General features: G+C 59.0%; 1 protein-coding gene across 2 annotated transcripts in view; it reads right to left on the reverse strand.

Annotated features, from left to right (window-relative positions):
* The window catches only part of ADGRL1 (adhesion G protein-coupled receptor L1), a 43,681-nt gene extending 37,542 nt beyond the window's left edge, over positions 1-6,139 (reverse strand). For both annotated transcript variants that reach the window (XM_065875650.1, XM_065875649.1), the window contains exon 1: positions 5,798-6,139. The gene's annotated coding sequence lies outside the window, so the exon portion shown is untranslated. The remainder of the gene's footprint in view (positions 1-5,797) is intronic.
* Between the last annotated feature and the right edge of the window lie 7,491 nt (positions 6,140-13,630).

A 13,630-nucleotide genomic window follows, 5' to 3' on the forward strand; every position in this document is an offset into this window, starting at 1 on the left:
ACCGTGGTGGCCTGTGGTCCATTTCCACCCCAAGGTGTTCCCTGACTGGCCACAAGTCTCGCACTCACTCCAGGCATGCAGAGCAGTGCTGGCTCCCACGGGAGCCAGGGCCTGAGGCAGAGTGCATGGAAGAAGGCTCTGGGGCCCTCTGCTACCACCAGAGTAGCAGCGAAAGGGCAGAGACCAGAGGGATGGGGAGACGGTGCTCCGCAGGGCAAGAGTGAAGAGGCCCTGGGTCTCAGGGCCCTAGGTTCAAATCCCAGCTGTGCCCACTTTAGGCTGTGTGACGAGGCCCCCACCTCCCTCCTCTGCATTCTGTCTCTTCCCCAGGGAAACGGGTTGAAAGTCTCACAACAGTGGTTATGGAGCTTAGAAGTGATATCCAGCCATCCTACGCGTCTCTTTTAGAACACGTACTGTGTACCAGGCGCTGATCTAGGTGCTGGAGAGACAGCCATGCACGAGCCAGACACAAAGAACAAACACTAAAGAGGTCAATCCCGTGATGTACTAGTGTTGTGTGTATGTGTGTGTGGGGGTGTCATGCAATCTTAAATACGGTGATGGGGAAAGGCTGGGCATGTCAGCAAAGCTCTGGGAAGCTGAGGGAGGAGCCACAGAGGTGCCCAGGGAGGAGAAGACTCGTGCAAAGGCCCTGGGGCTGGCTGGGGGCTGCCATGTTTGAGAACCAGTGAGGGAGTGACCACAGGGGAGTGGGAGGAGGTGAGGGCAGGGAGGTGAAAGGGACAGACAGCACCAGACTTGCCCCCAGTGGGGCTGTCCCTCTGCTGATGAGGGGCATCCAAGGATGCCCTGACCTCCACCACCAGGGGCAATGGGGCGGGAGGGCGGTGGTGCTCCAGGGTGGGAGTTGGGTACCTATGGCCTGGACACTGCCCACAGCCAACGGGCTAAAAATGGTTTTGCCACTTTCAAAGGGTTAAGAAGAGGAGGGAGAAGAAGACTGGTAAACCCGCCAAAGTCTCCAGTACTTGCTGTCTGGGTCTTCACGGGGGGACTTTGCCGACCCCGATCTAGAGCAGTGCTACTCACCTGGGAGGGCGCACAGTTTTGCTCCTCCTCCCAGGCTGTTTGGCGATGTCTGGAGACGTTCTTAGGTGTCACAACTGGCGGCGGTGGGGGGCGGGGGGGATGCTCCTGGTATCTAGAGGGTTGAGGCTAGGGATGCTAAAAAGTCCTATGATGCACAGGTCACTCCCCCTGCCAAGAATGACACAGCGCCAGTGTCGGGAACGCCACAGCTGGGAGACCCTGCCCGGGGCCCCTCACCTGTCTGCACCACCTCCCCGATCCTGGACAGGAGCGCCCACCTGGCTGCCTGGCCTACCGGGTATTTTTAGCCTCTGAAGGAGAGGCCCTGGCTATTTTTAGCTTTGGGGGGGGGTGGGCAAGGCTGTTTTTGGCCTGAGCATCTATTTATGGCAATTTTTATCTTCCCCAAATTTTGGAGTTGGGGGGAGGGTGGCAGGGGGGCTTCTACTTGGCTAATTCCCCAGCGCCGTGACAGAACACTGAAATAAGGGTGGGGCGTGAGAGAGAGCCTGGGTTAGTGTCCCCACAAAGGAGGGGTTGCTCAGTCCTTGACCATGGCACTCCTACCCCTGGCAAGGGCAGGGGGGCCCCCCATTACCCTCCAGGCTCTAAACCCTATATGAATGCAGCCCTGCAGGGGAGCTGCCTGCCCACACCGACACCCTCACACACAAGGGCACCCATGAGGCCACCTCAGGGAGAGGCCTCACACGTGTCTTCATGGGACAGGTGCAGAGCTGGCCTGGTCTGGCCCCTGGTGGGTAGCCCTGGATCCCCCAAAGGGACCGGGGTCTATGGGGAGCCCTCACTGTGCAAAGCCTGGGGGGAGTCCCCTGGGGGGTCTCCAGTCCTTTGAGAGGCCCCCTCCCACTTACTCAGCTAAGAGTTCTTGAGCACCTACTGTGGGCCAGGCATAAGTCTAGGCACCTGACATCCGAAAGCAAACCAAGTAAAAAATTCCCTGAGCACTTGGATCCTGGTCGGGGAGACAGACGATAAACAGGCACAATATATCAGGAAATCACAGAGTGTGCGAAAAGCCATCCGCGCGACGGAAAGTCAGGAGGCGGGTGGGAGGCTGCAATTTTAAACAGGTTGCATGGGTAAAGGTTACTGAGGAGGTGACAACTGAAGCGGGTGAGGGAACAAAGTCTTTGCAGATGTCTGGCTGAGGGGTCCAAGTGAAGGAGCGGCCAGTGCAAAGGTCCTGGGGTAGGACTGCGTTTAGGAGCGGTGAGGAGAGAGCGGGTGAGGGGGAAGAGGTGACAGGGAAGGTCATGCAGGTTTGGACCACAGGACACCCCACGGGATTGGGATGTACCGTGGTGCCAAGACGCAGGGGCTGCTGTTTTCCGAGTCAAGGGCTGCCTCTCCCCAGCTGGGACTCTGGCCATTCTGGATGGGGAGACACAAGCCTTCTCCCCCACTGCTACAACAGGAGCCCCTTGACTGAAATTGCTTTTGTCACCGGACTGTGTGCTCCCCGAGGACAGGACTGGGGCACTGTCCCCACGGTGTCCCCAGCACGGCGCCTAGTGAAAAGACACTTGGCAAATGTTCACAGATTTCATGAAAAGGTGCACCCAGCCTCACTCCAAGGAGCCCTACATACATACACCTGGGAGCATGCCTGCAGGTGCCCACAAGATGCAGAGCGCTGCTCACACATGGAAACACACACACACACACGCACGCACACGCACACACACACTGCCAGCCCCTCCGCAAAACTCACAAACACGAGTACAGAGGAGACCCTTAAGGAACATAGGACCAGCCTGTCGGACACGTGGCCGGCTGCACACAGGCTTGTCCAGGACACCGTCCAAATCACACAGAACGGGTACACGCAGGTGCGGACAGATATGTAACAGAGGACTGGATTCCAGGGGCAGTGGGAGCCACTTCCAGACCTCTGTTCAGCGGCCCCCTCCCACCTGGGACCCCACTTTCTGTTCCATCAGGGTGGCCGAGGCGAGAGCTGGGAGGAGTACCGGGTACAGTCAGGTCCAGCTCCAGACCCAGGGAACCCCCATCTCAGGAGCATCCCCCCCACCCCGCCCCCCACCTCCCTGGAGGGTCTGGAGGAGGGGAAATGTCTGGCGTCTGGAAATTGAATCCTCGAGAGGAGCCCACACAGAAACCAGAGCCTCCTGTGTGTCCTTGGCCACACGTCTGGCTGGAGAGGTAGGAGGGGGCGGAGACTGAAAACTTCAGCTCCCCGTGGCCAGAGGGTGGGGACATCGGGGATCCCTGTCCTCCTGTTCTCCATCATGGGCACCCATTCTGGGGCCAAGCAGCACAGCCTCCTGGGATCGGCACCCCCACCTCCAGATGCCCAGGCTGGGGCTGAAGCGCCACACTCTCTCCTGCCAGCCTGGGCACCCAGGGAGGACGCAGATGCCAGGCGCAGGCAGCAGGCAGCCCCGCACATGCAGGTGGACCCCAGGCCGGGACCAGATCGCTTGATGCAAACAGACTCCAGAGCAGCCAGGGCGCCCGCTGGCCCCTCCCCCACTGGCCGGCAGGGTCCTCCTTGGGCCCCCCAGGAGAAGAGGCTCCCCAGGGCAGGCTGGGAATAGAAACCAGGCTTCGAGTCTCCTGCGTTCCACCTCCTCCCTGCAGGCCCCACAGCCCAGATGCGCTGGTCCCCAGCTACCTGCCCTCCCCCAACCCCGGGCATCGTCTCCACGTTCAAGGGCAGACAGAGCACGGGTGATCCTGCCTTAGGCCAGCTCCCCACGAGTGGATGTTGGGATGGGCACCCCCTGGAGTGAGGGAGGGCCTGGTAGGGCACTGGAGAGCAGGAGTAACAAGCATGGGGTGAGCTAAGGCCCCGTGGGAGGCCAATGAGGAAGAAGAAGGTGGCAATGGCAGCAGGGGGGCCGGGCACTCACATGTGAGCACACACGTATGTGCTCGGTGCGTGGGGGCCACTGTTGCCAGCCAGGGATCGAATTGGTTCCCTTTTCTGCCTTCCAGATGATTTTTCATCTCCGTAATTAATGGGCAAGTCAGTTCTGAACAGCATGGCAGGCAAATTACTAGTTAGGAAGATCACGGATAACTTTCTCGATATGATAATGAAAGTTGTATTCCTTCTCTTAGTCTCCCCGTTTTCATCCTACTTTTAAGTAATACATTTGGCATCAGCGGGAGGGGAGTGGGGAGGAAGGAGAAGTCACCTGCCCCCAGAGCTGGGGCCTGACCCAGGCCGACCCAGAGTCCTGAGCCCCTGGCCATGGAGCAGATGGAGAGGATGAGAGACGGGGACCCTCCGTGGGGCACCCTGACACCCCGATGACCGATTCAGGGCATCAGGCCTAGGAGAACACGTGGAGGGCAGGGAGCCCCCAGGCTGCTAGCCAGGGTGAGGGAGTTGGGACTGGAGAGGGGAGCAGAGATCAACGGCCTCTCCCCAAGGAGGACTGAGATCCACAGGCCCAGAGCAGATATCCACTCTCAAGCGTAGTACCCCACACCTATCCTCACCCTCCAACCCCGTCTCCTCGATGACTCCTGAAGCAGCTAAGAGAACAGGGCAAGCAGAGAGAGGGAGAGAAAGAGAAAGAGAGAGGCGGAGAGACAACCAGCCATCTTGGCAGCCATTTTGAACCCCTCCCCCTGCTTCCCCCTGCACACCACATGTTTGGAGGTGGGCAGCGGAACCCAGGCCCTTGGTCCTGCAGAAGCCAGGAGGAAAGGGGGCCCTGTTCCCAAGGCTGGGACGGAGGGACACCCACTCAGCTGCCATGACTGTGGGGGGGGGAGAGGTGGGAGAGGGAGGAGTGGACTGCGGGGGAAGGTACAGTGAGGTGCTGGGTAGGGATGGGGCTGGGTGCTGACCGAGACTGGGAGACTAGGGACAGGGATGTGCGTGCGGGCTGTGTGCAGGCAGGGGGCTGTCTGTCTTCGGATGGGTGCCAGAGGTGCACTGGAGAAATGCCTGTGGGGCCACTTTTTGGCCAGGGCTGGAGCACACACAGCGCTGCCCACCCTCTTCTGCACGGACTCCGGTCACAGGACCCTCAGATGGAAAGATGACAATTGAAACCCCCAGGCTTTACCCAGTGAACACCTGGGAGAGAGGGAGGGCTTGGGTTTAATCCGGGTGGATTAAACCCAACAGCTTCCCACGCTTAACCGGGTACCGCGGAGGGAAGATGCTCTCGGTGGCTACAGCCGGCCAGACACCCAGACAGACCCCTCCCCATCCCCCGCGCCTCTGCCTCCCAGAGAAAAACAACCCCCAGCCCGGCATCCAGCGGTGCCAGCCCCCAGCGCGGCTCCTCTGGGGGCCGGGGCCCGCGCGCGGCGCGCACACGCACCCTCTCCGCTCACACCCAAACACCTACACAAACAGGGCGCCAAGCACCCGCGCGCACACGCACCGGGGACACGCAGGCACCGCCGCGCCGCTTCCCCACAAAGGCTGGCGCGCGCGCGGGCACACGCAGCCACGCGCGGGCACACTCGCGGTCCCCTCCCCCCACCGGGCACCCCGCGGCCGCGCATCCGCACCCCCGACACTCCATGGGGGCTGCCCCTCCCGGTCCCCTGGCCGGTGCGGGTGAGGTGCAGGCCGCCCTCGAGTCTCCTCGCGCTCCTGTGCGGTGACCCGCGGCTCCAGCATCCCCTCCCCCTTCCCGGCTAGCACAGGCCCCGGCTCCCACCCTCCCTACCTCGGCCCACACACCTGGCCCAGGTACGGCGTCCCCCTCGCCCTGGGCCCGCAGACACTCACCTGTCCAGCGCCGCTCCGGGGTCGGCTTTGCGCGTCTCTCCTGCGGCTCCGCGAACCCAGGCCCCCCGCCCGGCACATCTCCCGGAACCGGGGCGGGGGTTAAACGGGCGAGGGTTGGCGGGGCCCAGCACCACCGCCACCAAACAAAAATTAAATTAAAAAAAAAAAAAAGCGGATTACACAGTTCCAACGGCGGCCCCCTCGCGGCAGCGGAGACTCGGGGCTGGGGGCGACCGGGTCCGCGCCCCTCCCAGGGAGGGAGGCGGCGGAGCGGGGGCGGTGTCAAAGCTCCGGGGGCTGGGGCGAGGCGGAGCCCCCCGAAGAGGCGCTAGCAGCTGCCCGCATCTCCCCCGCAGCTCCGCGGCCCCGACGGAGGCTGCACGTGTGCGCCCAGGCGACTTCCCAGCCCCCTCCGACGGTGGCAGCCGAGGGGTTAACGGGGCAGCTGGGGCGCCCCTGCAGCCCCCCGCCGCCCGGCGGCGCCGCTCCGGGGCCCGCGGGGCCCCATCCGCCGGGGCCTTCTCGGCAGACGGCGGGGCGGGGGCGCCGCAGCGACTACAGCTCCCGCGCCGACGGCTCGGGCTCCCCGCAGTGGCCGCAGGGGGCTCGGATAAGGGGCGGGCGCCGCGGAGCTTGAGGGGGGGCGCGGCTGTAGGCGGGCGAGGCGGTGTCGCGCCCCCGGGGTGGCTGAAGGGGGGGCGCCCAGCCGGGCCCGTGGGCACCGCAGGACGCGCGGACAGAGCCGGCGCCGGGCACCAGCAATGACAAGCCGCCTGCTCACCCCTCTCTCCGGCGCACCAGCTCCAGGAGGGGGGCGCGGGCGCGCATAAAACGCGGCGCGGAGCCGCCGCCCAGGACCGGCCGCAGCAACCTGCCCGAGCGCACCGGGGGCCGGCCCGAAAACCCGGGATGGACTTTACTCCCCTTCACCCCCTCTAGCCCCTCTGGAAAAACGGGGAGAGGGAAGGAGACGAGCTGGATCCCGGCGTTGGAACGGGAAGTGGGGGAGGGGAGACAAGCTCAAGGAAGACCCGGAGCGGATTTTGCCCGTAGCGAAGTAACGGAAAGGCGCCGAGCCCGCTGAGGGGAGAAATGGGAGAGATCTGGAAGGGGTATGCAAAACCCGGGTTGGATTAGATAGAGATGGGAGGAACGAAGGGAGCTGCGACAGGGCCAAATGCACCTGGGGCACGCAAATTTCGGGCCGGATTCTTCCTCGGGAGAAGGAGTAATGCGTCATGCCTAATGCAGTGGGAACAAGCAAGACCTGGCCTAGAGTTCCCAGACCTGGGCTCGCAGGGGGCTCCAGGAGGGGGCTGCTTAGCGGCTGAGGCGCGTGGGCCGTCTTCCTGGCAGCTACGTGCGAGAGGGAGGGGCAAAAGGAGGGATGGACTCGAACACGAAAGGATCCGGAGCGCTGGCTGCACCGAAGCGGGCAGGTAGAAGCGGTTTCACAATCCAGGGGTGATGCGAAGGGAATGCAATGAGGAGGCCGCTACCCTGGGAGACCAGACCTACAATGAAAGGCGAGGGAGGGCCGCAAAGCCAGGACTGGAATATGCGGGATGGGACAAGACCCCCCAGCAAAAGATCCCTGGCAACTGGACAAGGGCTTGGAGCTGACCGGGCCGGAGGAGCGGGGAGTGTTAGGGGGAGGTTAGTATCTATATAAACACCTCAAACGTCTCGCTTTGGGAGGGGGTCGAGGGAAGGGAGAAAAAAAATTGAATTTTAGGTTCTCGGCAAGAGCAAAAACTCGGTACGGATTTCCACAGCCTAGCAACTGCACTGCAGCCGGTGGACTCGAAGAAGTAGGGCAAGGAACCAGCGTGTTCCTAGGCATCTGGCCGAGTGAGGCGAGGGGCAGGTTTCAGGCTGAGGCTACCGAAGGGAGCCCTGCACCTCTCCCCCACCCCGGAGTGGGGAAGACAGTCCGACTTGGCTTAGATCCCCGGAGCCAGAGCTGTGACTGCCAAGACCCACAGTGGGGACTATAAAACCGGGTCCCGGGCCAAAAATAGGCACTTGGGCAGAATAGACAGCTCAGTGCAAGGTGGGGGCTGAGGAAAAACTGGAGGGGGGTGGCAAGGATCCTTGAGGGGGGCGGGTACGGGAAGGTCCTGAGAGGTAAGATCCGGTGAGGATCTCGGGAGAGCGAACCTGGAAGCCTGGCATTTTATGAAAGATGGGTGCAACGCGAAGACTGATGGGTGGGGAGGAGCAAATCCCTGGCTTGGATGCTAGGGGAAGGGAGTCCATCCAAGGGAGACCTAAATAGTAAACCGGCCAGTCCATACAAAGTCCGGGCTGAATCTTGGCGGACACAGAGCGGGCAACAGTGGGGGGAGTAGGGCAGACAAGTCCCGATCTGGATTATAGAGGAAGGGGACTGGCTGAGGATGGGGAGGGGGGCAAACCCTTGCCTCTACCTCCAGGGAAGAGAATGCATTACCACCCCAACTTGGCTCTGCAGAATGGGTGAGGAATTGGGAAAGAGTGTGGAAGTAGCAGCAGGGCAGGTGGCATCGTGGTAAATACACAAAACTTGGGGCAGGCTAGGATGGGAACTATGAATATCTAAGAAAGCCTAAAGGGAACATCTGCAAGTGAATGAACCTGTCCTCTAAGAATCCCTTCCCAGAAGCCTGTCCCGGTGGCTGTGGCTGAATTTAGGGAAAGGCAGAGACTCCAGACTTCCAGGCTGGCTGGGTAACCAGGGGCTACCTCTAAGGCACCCACCACCCTCCGCCCCCTGCTGTGGGCAGCCATCGTTTCAGGGCAGGGATTCTTATAGCCTGGAACCTGGGCCAAATCCAGCCCCCAAACTTCAGGGGTGGAGAGAGTAGGTGGGCTACCTTTGTTCCTCCTTCACACCCAGGGTTCACTGGCTGCAGACTTTGGGCCTTAAATCTGGGTGGCCCGGCCGATCAGCTGGATCTGAGGGACCAAATACGTATGAAGTTGAGGTTGGTGGCTGCGGAAAGGATCCCATCCATCTGTGGTTGGTGCAATACCAGGATGGGAGGATGGGGGAGGTTCCACGTCTCCACACATCAATTTCCCACTTTGAGGCATCTCGACAGCACCTGGTAGGACCCACGGAAGGCTTTGGGGTGCTGGGGAGAGGGGGCGGTGCCACAGGGGGCAACCAGGAACCCCCACCCCACATCCACACAGTCAGCTTTCTATAAATCCAGCAGGACTGAAAGGGGGAAGAACGTGCATCTCAGGGAAAGCTGAGCATCTCCAGAGCCCTCTGGCTCCAAGCCTCCTCCCACCACTCCACCCTCCGGTCCTAAGCAGTCCACCCACCTCCCTCTGTGGAGCAACCCTGGGAACCTATGAGGGTGCCTGGGAGATGGCTCTAACTTGCATTCTTCAGTGGCTGCGAGAGGCAGTGTCTTTAACTTATATCAGGGTAAGGAGTGACATGCTTTAAGAAACCCCCGGCTCAGTTTGGAAAAATCCTGGCCAGGACGCCCTCCCAGCCCCTCCTATTTCTCCCAAAGCCCGTGGTCAGCGGAGCACCCCTGGTCGTGGCCGGGATCAGTTCACTAGCCTCCATTCCATCTCGGTTTTCTGGCCTCATGGGCGAGGGGCTCACAAGGCGAAGGATAAGTAGAGGCTGGGGGCGCGAAACAGCCCCAGCGCCTCTTCTCTCCCAAGACCCTGGGCTGCGCAGTCGCAGTGGAGGCCGCGCCAGCAGCCCGGCTCCAGAAACTAACGCGTCCGCGCGCGCGCGCGCGCGCAGTCTCTCCAGGGCTCTGAGTGCCCAGCACTGCGCGTGTCCGTCCCCGCGCCCAGGACGCCCTACTCCCTACTACCGGGGCGCTCCTCGCTTCGGGCATCCTACCTTGTGCCTCGGGATTCCCACGCCCAGCGTGACCCGCGCCTTGGATATCCTGAGCCTGGACGTCCCACTCTTCTCTGCACCCTGTGCCAGAAAACCCCCGCACCCAGGTTGCCCCACGCCTAGGACACGCCATGTAGCGATCCCCCGGCGTCTTGGAGACCCTACATTCTGCGCACCTAGCACCTGGGGCACCCTGTACTCAGACGTGGATGGCTCTTTTCACCTGTGCCCTCTGCCCTTGCCCTGTGCCCTCTGCCCTTGCCCTGTGCCCTCCATGTGTGATGTGCCCACTGCTTCAGGCTCTTATGCTGACCGTCCTGGGCGCTGCGCTCCTCCACCCTCCCCTGTCCCCAGTGCTCTGTGTCCTCTGTCTCAGGCCTGGCGCCCTCAGTCATGGGTGTCCTACCTTGGGTTCCTTAGGTCCGGTGTGTGGCGGGGCTGGGGGATGGGTGAGGGGCGCAGACCCAGAACACGTGCGAGGGGGGAGCGGGGCTTGGGGTTGGGGATGAAACACGTTCCTGGATTCTGGAACAACGCTCAGACCTCCACTGCCCAGCAGGCGTCCCCAGCCCGGCTCTTCCTAGAGCCCCCTCGGCAGAGGATGTACAACCCGGAGGGTCTTCTCATCATTCGGTTCATGTATTCATTCCTTCCATTTATTCTTCAGACACAGAGGACCCCTGACAGCCTTCAGTGTGGCCGGGTGCTAGGTGCTGAGAATGCCCTAGTGGCCTGGCAGCAGGACTGGAGGCCCTCTCAGGGTGCATCCCCATCCCGTGGGTAAGGCAGCTACAGAAAGCACGATGGAAGTAGCTCTGGAAAGTGAGCAGGGGGGCTAGGGTAGTGGATGGTGAATCTGTCCAAGCCTTGAGGGGTGGATGGGTGGCGTTCTGTGTGCCCCTGACTCTCCTGGAAGCTCCCTGTACCTCCATCTTGGGCAGTGACTGAGCCCCGTTCTGTCCTATGCCTTCACTCAAATGAAAAGCCAGGTAAAGTGGTCTCAGAATTGAGCTGGGGGGATATTGCGTGGGCAGGGATTCATTCCAACTGCTGTGTTTGGGTGTGGGGGGAGGTATGTATTCAGTCAACAAGCATGTATTGAGCACCTGCTAGGTGCTGAGGGCACAGCAGTGAACAAGGGAGACAAGCTTCTCTGTTCTTGGGGCTGACATTCCAATCAGGAAGACAGATGAGAAATCAGACAAAAGATACAGGGTGTTAGATGATGATAAGTGCTATGGGTGCCCCGGTCCAGGAAGATCCCACATGCCGCGGAGCACCTGGGCCCGTGAGCCATGGCCGCTGAGCCTGCGCGTCCGGAGCCTGTGCTCCGCAGCGGGAGAGGCCCGCGTACCGCAAAAAAAAGAAAATTAAGGAAGGAAGACAGAAATTTTAGATAGAGGAGGTCAGGAAAGACCTCACTGAGAAGGTGGTATTTGGGTAAAGACCTGAAGAGATGGGAGGAGTCATGGGGAGATCTGGGGGAAGGGGGTTCCAGGCAGAGGGAACAGCCCATGTAAAGGTCCTGAGGCAGAAACATGCTGGGTGTTCAAAGGATCCACGAGAGGGCCTGTGTGGCTGGAGGGAGGGAGTAAGGGCAAAAGGAGGAGGAGGTGAGGGTAGAGAGGTAATGGGCCAGATCGTGCTGGCCTAGTGTGCTTTGGGGAGAACTGATTTTTGCTTGGAGTCAGCTGGGAGCAATGGAAGATTCTGAGCAGAGGAGGGATGTGCCCTGACTTAGATGTTCACAGGTGCCCTCTGGCCCTGGTGGGGGAACAGAGTGTGGGGGTCAAGGACAGAAGCTGGGGAACCAGGGAGGAGGCGACTGCACCGGTCCAGGTGATCAATACTGGGGTAGGAGCAGGGAGGTGACAGGAGGTGAGCACCGGGTGGATTCTGGGTGTACTTTGAAGGTGGAGCAGATATATGGGAAGTGGGATGCGAGGGAAAGAGGCAGGTCAAAGCCTGTGGCCTGAGCACCTGGAAGGATGGAGACCCTCGAAGGAGGGGTGGTTTTGGAGGTTAGATCCAGGAGTTACATTTGGTTTAATAGATATTCAAGTGGAGATGTCTGAGTAGGTGACTGAGGAGAGACCCAGGCTGGCTGAGAAGTGGACCGAGTCTCATTTAGTCTTTATTTTTTGGCTTTTTAAAACAGCTTTATTGAGGTATAATTCACATATCATACAATCTACTAGTCTTTTTTTTTTTTTAATGGTTATCTTTATTGTTTTTTATTTTTTACTGCACTGCATGCAGGATCTTAGTTCCCTGACCAGGGAAACCTGTGCCCTCTGCAGTGGAAGCATGGAGTCTTAACCACTGGACCACCAGGGAAGTCCCTCGTTTACTATTAATGATCTCCCCGTGAGGTAGTTACTTTCTCCCCATGTTACAGAAGGGAAAACTGAGGCTTGCCCAAGTAGTTAAAAAAATTCAAGTCAGCTTCTGAGTAGGACTGCCTGACCCAGGACCTCGCTTGGAGCCGCTGCCCTGCTACTCAAGTGTTGGTGGTCGCCTGGCTCCCAGCTTCCCTCTGGCTCATCCATTCATCCTCAAACACCAACAGATGGAGGAAGCGAATACTAAGCTCCAGACAGGGCAAGCACTGGGATGAAGCGAATGAGGCACTTCCTGGGCCACGAAACTTAAGAGGATGTCAAAAAAACTCAGCGATCAAGAAAAATAATATTGCAATGCAATATTTAAGAAACCCAAAATTCATGTAAAAAATCCACACTGACCAAAATAATCAACTTTTAAAATAAAGGCAGGGCCTTCCCTGGTGGCGCAGTGGTTGAGAGTCCGCCTGCCGATGCAGGGGACACGGGTTCGTGCCCCGGTCCGGGAAGATCCCACGTGCCGCGGAGCGGCTGGGCCCGTGAGCCATGGCCGCTGAGCCTGCGCGTCCGGAACCTGTGCTCCGCAGCGGGAGAGGCCACAACAGTGAGAGGCCACAGCAGTGAGAGGCCCGCGTACCGCAAAAAAAGAATAAATAAAGGCAGGATCAATATGAGTGCCGTATGGAGCCACATTGGAGCCTGAGGGGAAAGGGAACGTCGGGAAAACTGGTGCTATCTTTTTATTGAATGACATTTTGTTCATCATGAATTTTTGCATGAATTTTTATTTTTTTTTTAAGTATTGCATTAAAATATGCTTTCTCTTTTTTTTGCCTCACCCTGGTCCTGACACTGGTTCCAGGCCCTGTTTTGGAAGCTGAGGGTATGATGGTGAATAAGAGACACAAAGTCACTGTCCTCCTGGAGCTTGCACTTTACTGGGGAGGCTGGTGATTCACTAGTAACAAGAAGAAAATTTCAGAACGTGAACAATTCTATGAAGGCAAAAGCAATGAAGAATCATGAGATGGGATGTGGGTGCGTATGATTTAGGCTAAGGTGGCTGGGAGGGTTGCGCATGTGGAGACATTTGAGCTGAGACCTGAAAGCGGAAAGGAGCTCATCATGTGCCATCTAGGGGAAGGGTGTTCCAAGAAGAGGAAACAGTAAGCGCAAAGGTCCTGTGGTTGGAACAGACAGGACAATTTGAAGAGCAAGAGGGCCAGCTTGGTGGGACCACCAGACACAGCCTGAGAGGCTGTGGGGAGGGTCTGGATTAGATGCTCAGCGACAGAAGGGGCTAAGGGAAGACTATGATCAGGGGGATGGCATGGTCTTATCTGAACATGTAACAGATCATAGGATCAATAAATACAACATAGAATTACCATATGACCCAGCAATTCCACTCTTAAGGAAGTACCTAAAAGAACTGAAAACAGGTACCCAAATAGATACTTGTACACCAGCGTTCACAGCAGCACTATTCACAGAAGTCTGAAGATGGAAACAACCCAAATAAATGTTCATCAGTGGTTGATCAGAGAAATAAAGGTTGTATAATCATTATTCACCCGTAAAAAGGAATGAAGTTCTGATACATGCTACGATGTGGATGAACCTTGAAAACATTATGCT

This window comes from Phocoena phocoena, chromosome 3, assembly GCF_963924675.1.
Source record: "Phocoena phocoena chromosome 3, mPhoPho1.1, whole genome shotgun sequence".
In the NCBI taxonomy this organism is placed as follows: Eukaryota; Metazoa; Chordata; class Mammalia; order Artiodactyla; family Phocoenidae; genus Phocoena; species Phocoena phocoena.